Source organism: Patiria miniata, unplaced genomic scaffold (assembly GCF_015706575.1).
Source record: "Patiria miniata isolate m_02_andy unplaced genomic scaffold, ASM1570657v1 HiC_scaffold_25, whole genome shotgun sequence".
Taxonomy (NCBI): Eukaryota; Metazoa; Echinodermata; class Asteroidea; order Valvatida; family Asterinidae; genus Patiria; species Patiria miniata.
In genome coordinates this window covers 6633318-6640630 of record NW_024037064.1, presented here as the reverse complement: position 1 = coordinate 6640630, position 7313 = coordinate 6633318, and the positions used below count along the sequence as shown (strand labels likewise).

The 7313-nt window shown below is 40.6% G+C and overlaps 1 long non-coding RNA gene across 1 annotated transcript; it reads right to left on the bottom strand.

Annotated features, from left to right (window-relative positions):
• Positions 1-550: 550 nt before the first annotated feature.
• Positions 551-6327, bottom strand: LOC119732921. Its single transcript, XR_005271640.1, has 5 exons — positions 6284-6327; positions 5092-5160; positions 4044-4217; positions 1908-2061; positions 551-612 (listed from the first exon to the last, which is right to left on the bottom strand). It is a non-coding gene; the product is annotated as an uncharacterized LOC119732921 (long non-coding RNA).
• Positions 6328-7313: the final 986 nt, after the last annotated feature.

Sequence of the window (7313 nt, the reverse complement as noted above, 5' to 3'; positions counted from 1 at the left end):
CCGTTTTTAAGTACAGTTAGAGCATTTTCTCTTCAAATATGAAAAAGTCTTACTTTGCAGTACTTCGAGTCTGTTCCATCCCTGTGAAGCACCAGCAAGGTAGTGATTGATGTACAAGGGAGCTCTGGTCTGAGTCTGTTCCATCCCTGTGAAGCACCAGCAAGGTAGTGATCGATGTCCTTGATGCAGTCCTTCTCCTGGGCCGCATAGTGCTTCTCAAGGGAGCTCTGGTCTGAGTCTGTACCATCCCTGTGAAGCACCAGCAAGGTAGTGATCGATGTACTTGATGCAGTCCTTCTCCTGGGCCGTATAGTGCTTCTCAAGGGAGCTCTGGTCTGAGTCTGTTCCATCCCTGTGAAGCACCAGCAAGGTAGTGATCGATGTACAAGGGAGCTCTGGTCTGAGTCTGCACCATCCCTGTGAAGCACCAGCAAGGTAGTGATGTACTTGGTGCGGTCTTTCTCCTGAGCCGTACAGTGCTTCTCAAGAGAGCTCTGGTCTGAGTCTGTTCTAGCCGTGAGAAGCAGTCCTTCTCCTGGGCCTTATAGTGCTTCTATAGTGCTTCTCAAGAGAGCTCTCTGATGTGAAGTGAGCTGGTAGATCTGCCATCACCTGGTCAAGAAATTTGAATATTGTCAATTTGGGAAAAAATGTTTGATACTGATTGAGACATTTACTTGTATTCATTATTAGCTATCCTGCAAATTCGAGTGGAACAAGGTTAAAAAAAAATAGGTTAACCAGTTTGCGTCGGATAACGTGTATACAAACAAAGATTTTGCAGTATTCGTAGCAGTTGACAGATGAACAAGCAATGATAGCTGAGTCCTATCAATACAGATGTCAAATTGGTTCAAAAAAATCTTGGAGTTTTTAAGAATAAATTATTGTTTCACTGAAGAAGAAGTGTCTTTGCTCCCTTATTAGTCCCATCCTTGTAGATAGGATAGGATGCCTAGTTATATATCTTTGATACAAACGAATCCGGGAAATATAACTTTATAGTGACTTGGCATCATTACATCTTGCAAGGTGACAGGAAAAAGTCCTGAATAGCGCCCTCTACTCCACCTCCCCCGGCCGCATTACATGACAAAAACAATGAAACAAGTCCATGGGTTTTACTTTAAACGTGCCTTAGACCTTACTCCATATTTTTTATACAATTTCCTTAAAACATAAGTAGTGACTATCAAATGTTATTAATATCACTCAATCTGAAAATAAAAAGAAAACAAAAATCCCCCACTTGCATTATTGTCCATTCAGCCATAAAAAAATCGTTGTACGTCAATTTTGATCTGTTGAGTCAGTTTCCTTTTTTCTTTAAAGTTTTCTGTAGCTACAACAGTGCCCTTTAGTGCTGCACCACCTCAAATATTTAGCACTAAGCACAAGGGCACCAACGCAAATGATAGGGCACCAAGTCAAATGATGTAACACCATATGAGAACTCAAACAAACAAAGCAGTACCACTTTGCTATTTTTTCCCAAGCTTGGATGGTACAGACAAAGAATATTTTTTTATACGCATCACTAGTTTGAATACAATTTAATACCAAATTAGTGACTCTCAACAGTATAGTTATGAACTCACAGTCTGTTTGTTTGATGACGGAATTTTTGTTACAACTTCCACATGGTAGTAGATTAAAAGGCGACTACAAAATACTTCAGTCTTTGTTAAAAAAAAAAAAAACTGACTTGATCAAAGTTAGTTATTGTACAAGTGTGATGAGACCTTTTTTTTCCTGAATCTTTTTCTTAAATTTGCTAAACGAAAGCTGTAATCGCGAACAACAAATCTGTTGGTGAACACACAATTGTGTGTTAATTTGAATTTGTTGTTAGGTTTTTCAAATAGACCTACAAACGCTGTAGTATAATAGCTGATTATGCTTTTTACCTCTTTACAAAAAATTGCTGATCCAAATGCGTTGCAGATAATGTTGGGATAATATTCTGGTTGTTTACAAGTTTTGTTTGGGTGGCTTGATTTGGTCGATCTTGTAGCTTGGATCATGTCCCTCGAGCCAGTACGTCAGGCTTTCACCTTTGCCCTGAAATAAAAGAAAGGAAAAATATAAGAGATTGGTTGAAACAGTTATCTCATGTTTCCTTTGAAATATGATGGACTTGAGAATTTGCAGCAGTGAAAATTGAAGGAAGGGTAGATCATTTGTCATTTGTGATTTTTTTCCCATTTGAAGCAACAAAAGTTCTCAAAATCTAAAGATGGGTGCTTAACAACTACCCCAAATGAAGTTAAAGATATGTGAATGCTGTGTTTTCAGAGGAAACAATATTCTACGATCTCAATTTCTATTCAAAAGTTGCTGAGACACGTTTGTTCTCATTCAGCTGATTGAAGCTTTGCAATGTTGCACACTAAACCGCTGAATGAGTCATGTCAACGCTTGTGCACACCCATTCACAGATTAGTCTGATCACAAACCAACTACTAATGAAAACTTCCAAAAAATGTGTCAATTGACACACTATTTAGAAATGGCCTTCTTTTATTGTGTTCTTCACAATGACAACATGTAATGCCAGAGAGGATAATTTCACAGTCTGACTAGCTGTACTAAGGGTTGTTTTTCTATTTTTATAGTAATTTTCCTCTTTTTGTATCGATCCTAAGTTGCGGCTGGACTCTGATGTTCTCAAAGAGCTATATTAAAGTACAATACTTGTGATGTACTTGTGACTAGACTTGTGATATATGCTTGCGACTGGACCTGTGATGTACTTGTGACTAGACTTGTGATGCACTTGTGACTAGACTTGTGAAATACTTGTGACTGGACTTGTGTTGTACACGTACTTGTGACTAGAACTGTGATATACTTGTGACTGGACTTGTGATATACTTGTGACTGGAATTGTGATTTACTTGTGACTGGACTTGTGATGTACTTGTGACTGGACTTGTGATATACTTGTGACTGGACTTGTGATTTACTTGTGACTGGACTTGTGATATACTTGTGACTGGACTTGTGATTTACTTGTGACTAAACTTGTGATGTACTTGGACTCGACTTGTGATAGACTTGCCACCAGACTTGCGATGTACTTGTGAACAGACTAGTGATGTACTTGTGACTGGGCTTATGATGCACTTGTGATTAGACTTGTGATGTTCTTGTGACTGGACTTGTGATGTACTTGTGGCTGGACATGTGATGTACCTGTGACTAAACTTGTGACGTACTTGTGACTAGACTTGTGATGTTCTTGTGACTGGACTTGTGATGTTCTTGTGACTGGACTTGTAATGTACTTAGGGCTGGGCTTGTGATGTACTTGTGACTAAACTTGTGACGTACTTGTGACTAGACTTGTGATGTACTTGTGACTGGGCTTATGATGCATGTGTGACTGGACTTATGATGTACTTGTGACTGGACTTCTGATGTACTTGTGACTGGACTTGTGATGTACTTGTGACTGGACTTGTGATATACTTGTGACTGGACTTGTGATTTACTTGTGACTGGACTTGTGATATACTTGTGACTGGACTTATGATGTACTTGTGACTGGACTTGTGACTGGACTTGTAATGTACTTGTGCCTGGACTTGTGATGTACAGTACTTGTGATGTACTTGTGATGTACTTGTGATGTACTTGTGACGGGACTTGTGATGTACTTGTGACTGGACATGTGACTGGACTTGTAATGTACTTGTGACTGAAATTGTAATGTTCTTGTGATTGGACTTGTGACTAGACTTGTAATGTACTTGTGACTGGGCTGATGATGCACTTGTGACTAGACTTGTGATGTACTTGTGACTGAACTTGTGACTGGACTTGTGACTGGACTTGTGATGTACTTGTGACTGGACTTGTGATGTACTTGTGACTGGACTTGTGATGTACATGTATTTGTGACTAGACTTGTGATGTACTTGTGACTGGACTTGTGATGTACTTGTGACTGGACTTGTGATGTACTTGTGACTGGACTTGTGACGTATTTGTGATTTATCAATCTTAAGTATCTCGACCACAAGCAAAGACAACGATCTTACCTGAGTGAATACCGATGCGGAGTTTGAGTTTCTCATCTTGTTTGTGTGGCATGATCAACTATTAACGCCCTCCAGGAGATGCCATGCAGTGGAGGCGATCATACCAGCATGACGGCTGCCATTACGGATCAGTAGGCAGGAGACCAACATGTAGGCATCGTCGATGCTTTCAACCTTGGCAAGATGTTATTATTTAACACTGGATAATTTTGCATTTAGACATTATAATAGAACATACATATTTGCGTGGTTTTTCCCTGAACTAGTAACCATGGTAGCATCAACTTAACCTCTGAGTGATTGTCATGACTACGCCTGCTAACAGCCCAGTAATGTTGACAATGATAATGCAAGTGACTCTTTGTAATTATATCACCGCACCCACAGATTCTGTGTTTTTCAGTGGCCGAGAGTGTGCATCACATAGTATTTGCTATTTTTCGTCTACATGTACATGGCTAAAAGGACTATATGACACCTTCCATTTTAATACTGACTACTTTGAGTGGCATAATCAAACTAGCCTCCTAGACCTGTTTTATAATGCCACTCAAAGCAGTCAATATGCAAGACTACATTTGTATAAGCATAGCTTGTAAAGTACTCTGATAGTAAAACAGATCTAAGATGGTAGAATCAAGTTAAGGGGTTACGGGTTAAGTGCTTTCTGTCAATGTATTGTTGATCATTTCATGTTTGCATATTAACCATAATAAATGAACTTGGATTAAGTATAATCTATTGCAGTACCCTTTAAAATAACTTCCTGTGATATGGCACGTTTGGCTTCCCAGTTCACATCAGACAACGTGTATGTATACACGCAAGGTTTTGTGGTAATCGGAATGGATGATGGATAAACACACAACAAGCGAGGCCCGAAATGTCTGTCAGTGGCCCGCTTGCAGCGAGCTACCCGTAGATGACAGCCTGAAGCCGTCTGGCATCCAGATTCATGAAAACAATCCCAAGTCTTGGTCTGGTCAATGTCAAAATAGTCCAGCGCGAACTGGTTAAAACAATCTGCTGAGTCATATGAAATATTTACCTTTTAGATGTCATAGTTGGAAATGATGGCGTTGAACAGCGTGTACAAGGCATTCAACAAGTTAACAACCTGGAAAGTTAAGCGCAAGATGTAAAGAGTAACTCTGGTGACACTATTGGTTTGCAATTATTTTTGGTGCTACTGTAATTGGTGATTTGGCCGCTGTTGGATCCGGTTGAAATAAATAAATAAATAAACAATCTGAGTAGACAATTTGATCAAATTTGAGTGCATTTTACGTTTTGAACTGAAGCCACCTTTGAGAATATAATTGAAAAGTACTAGGCCCAACAAATGTATGCCCTACATGTAGGTGCATGTATATCTAGGCTGATTATAAAGATTACGTAGATTGTCCCTTTTTGACAACTTTTGAGAGCCCTAGTTGGAGAGACGCACTGCGTGAATGTACTGGTACGTGCCCTTTCGTGTAATTATGTCATCATGCCAATGTTTGTGTTGGACATTCCTCACTAAATATTTGCATAATTTATATAACTGTAGCACAATGCTACAGTTAAATTTATTATCATTGCACTTCCGATTACACTGGAAGTATAGGTCAAATGGTATGCGCCCTGGACATGCTGGAACAAAATATTGCCAGTAGCAATGTCTGAAACAACAAAAAAATGAGACTGTTCCATTATAAAGTTATAGCCTAATTAAAAGTAAGCTCTCAAATTTTCATGTTAACCTGCTTGTAATTTGATACCAGGTGATGTCATGATGACATCACAATTTCTTTTACATCTTCGGACCAGGGTTCAAATTCCATCTAGGTTTTATCGTCATCACGTGAACTGTTTGGAAAAGATGTGGTTCGTTTTGATTTTGAGGCTGCTGTCTGTAATTTAAATTCACCCAACTTTGACCTTCCAGTAGACCCGGAAGTAAAGGTCGAGCGAGTTCACGTAGGAGAAAACCCGTAAAGAATTATTGTCCAGCAAAAAAAAAAAAGAAAAGAATAATTATTACCATTTCAAAAAGGTGATCGGGTCGTACCCGATCAAAAAGTCCCCAAACATTCAGTGTGATGAATCCTGCTGTTGACAGATTTTCCACTTTTTTTTGTCTTAGTTTTATTGTGCTGAGCATAAAAATCGGGCAAGAAAGATCTTTTGCTGTTACTCCCTCAACCGTTTTAAAGTACATTTAGAGCATTTTCTCTTCAAATATGAAAAAGTCTTACATTGAAGGACTTTGAGTCTGTTCCATCCCTGTAAAGCACCAGCAAGGTAGTGATCGATGTACTTGATGCAGTCGTTCTCCTGGGCCGTATAGTGTTTCTCAAGGGAGCTCTGGTCTGAGTCTGTTCCATCCCTGTGAAGCACCAGCAAGGTAGTGATCGATGTACTTGATGCAGTCCTTCTCCTGGGCCGTATAGTGCTTCTCAAGGGAGCTCTGGTCTGAGTCTGTACCATCCCTGTGAAGCACCAGCAAGGTAGTGATCGATGTACTTGATGCAGTCCTTCTCCTGGGCCGTATAGTGCTTCTCAAGGGAGCTCTGGTCTGAGTCTGTTCCATCCCTGTGAAGCACCAGCAAGGTAGTGATTGATGTACTTGATGCAGTCCTTCTCCTGGGCTGTATAGTGCTTCTCAAGGGAGCTCTGGTCTGAGTCTGTTCCATCCCTGTGAAGCACCAGCAAGGTAGTGATCGATGTACTTGATGTAGTCCTCTCCTGGGCTGAAAAGTGCTTCTCAAGGGAGCTCTGGTCTGAGTCTGTTCCATCCCTGTGAAGCACCAGCAAGGTAGTGATGTACTTGATGCAGTCCTTCTCCTGGGCCGTATAGTGCTTCTCAAGGGAGCTCTGGTCTGAGTCTGCACCATCCCTGTGAAGCATCAGCAAGGTAGTGATGAACTTGGTGCGGTCCTTCTCCTGGGCCGTATAGTGCTTCTCAAGAGAGCTCTGGTCTGAGTCTGTTCTAGCCGTGAGAAGCAGTCCTTCTCCTGGGCCTTATAGTGCTTCTATAGTGCTTCTCAAGAGAGCTCTCTGATGTGAAGTGAGCTGGTACCGGTAGATCCGCCATCACCTGGTCAAGAAATTTAAAAATTGTCAATTTGGGAAAAAATGTTTGATACTGTAACAAAACAGGGGTATGTGACTAATATCATGTCTAGCCTCAGAAGCATCATGTCAGCCCGCGCGTTAAAGCGCGCGATACTGTGGGGCAACCAATCAGCATGCGCGTCCTGCATGTACACTAGGCTGATGGGCATG